At 45.7% G+C, this 1,642-nt stretch overlaps 1 non-coding gene across 1 annotated transcript; it reads right to left on the bottom strand.

Moving 5' to 3' along the window:
• Positions 1-1,309: 1,309 nt before the first annotated feature.
• Trnay-gua (transfer RNA tyrosine (anticodon GUA)) lies at positions 1,310-1,401 on the bottom strand. The gene is given in 2 exon segments: positions 1,310-1,345; positions 1,365-1,401. It is a non-coding gene; the product is annotated as a tRNA-Tyr (tRNA).
• Positions 1,402-1,642: the final 241 nt, after the last annotated feature.

Here is a 1,642-nt window from a genome sequence, read left to right as displayed (position 1 = left end):
ATAAACATTTCCATGTCACGCATTATTATTAGTGTGTACCGAAGGTAACTATTTTACTTATTCTAGTTTGATCGCCTGTATGCCTGTATTTTGACCTTCTTTTCTTGTTACTTGTACTTGCGCATGTGCCGCGGCTTTCCACCCCTGAGCAATGTATGGGTAGGGGGGCCCTTCTCAGGCAGTTGCATCTGCCTTTAGCCCCTTCATCCCAGACAATGTCTGTCTGAATAAAGTTCAAAAATTCAATTCAAATTAAAGCCGGTATCTCTTGATAACTTGATTTTTTGCACAATAACATGTGAAGAAATAAAGCTATAAAATATGCAGCAAAGAACTTATAAGCTGTATGTACCAGCAGTGGTGTCATATATGAAAAGAATGCTATGACAAATATTTTTTCCTTCCTTTCGGCATGCTTATACGCATTTCCAAGTGTACACGTGGTGCACGCAGTTCGTTATAACTTTTATCTGAATTAGTGTATTTACAACAAGGTAATAAATTTGGCTTTCTTGCTCTATTTATCTTGCTGTGGCAAGGTGCCACTATGCTGAAGACAGGTGCTACATATCCGGGAGCGTGCACGTTTCGCTTTTTCGTTAGAGCATGCTTTCAATTTCTATTGAGCGCAATAAAAACAACGTGAAGACAGCGTTCTGTTCTCTGTCTCCTCTCTTTTCTCTGCGATTCCTATCGAAATTGAACTCATGCTGCAAATCACTTTCCTTGCTACAATACCCTATACAAAACGCTCTTAATGATTCCCATTGCATTTGCTGAAAAATGGGTACAGTATACCACTGCCGAACAAACATTCATTGTACCCAGTACGTCCGCTCAACTATTTCCACCGTGAGCCCCTTTTTACGAGAAATTGCCGTTTACTAAAGCATAAATGTTAGCGAAACATGCGCCAAGAAAGCGTAGATATGTGCTACTTAAAAACACCTTGCTGTCAATTCCATGTTCGGGCAACACCACCTAGATTACTGGGTCGGGCCTCAGTCGGGCCTGATCTGTGGTCGGGCTGGGCCGGGCCGTATAGGCGAAATTATTTCTCAGGTTCGGGCAGGGCCCGGGTCTCGCTTTGAGTAGACGGGCCGGGTTCGGGTGGGTAAACTTGAACGAGTTCCGGGCCCGGGCCCGGGCCGGGCCGAAAATCACGGCCCCTGTAGTGCTCTAGGCGAGGGCATTGTGACTCTGAGAAGAAACGCTTGTGGTTGTATGTGGCCTCGTACAAGCAGATTCAGAAGTGTCTGGATTAGAATAATCCACCAAAATAACGAGGAACCAAAAATAAAAAAAGAACTCCGTCGAGCCGGATTCGAACCAGCGACCTATGGATGTCCGCGTGAGTCATACCTCTACAGTCCACCGTTCTACCAACTGAGCTATCGACGGAACGCTGCAAGGATCGCGGCAAGCTTTACATCTAGGATTCCCCACGCCGCGTGATCTGCTTCACTGAGGCGTGGTAAGCGCCCACTCGGAAGCCCGTCCGGCCGCACTACATGGCACTTCTTATGCGCATGCCTCTGTCCTTCTCTTAGACGATACAATGTACTTGCGAATACGACAAAATGTGATCAGCGCAATAAGGTATACAACATTACAATGCCAGTTCCGTGCTAAAACCAACATC

Source organism: Rhipicephalus sanguineus, chromosome 6 (genome assembly GCF_013339695.2).
Source record: "Rhipicephalus sanguineus isolate Rsan-2018 chromosome 6, BIME_Rsan_1.4, whole genome shotgun sequence".
Lineage (NCBI taxonomy): Eukaryota > Metazoa > Arthropoda > Arachnida > Ixodida > Ixodidae > Rhipicephalus > Rhipicephalus sanguineus.
This window is presented reverse-complemented; position numbering and strand designations above follow the sequence as displayed.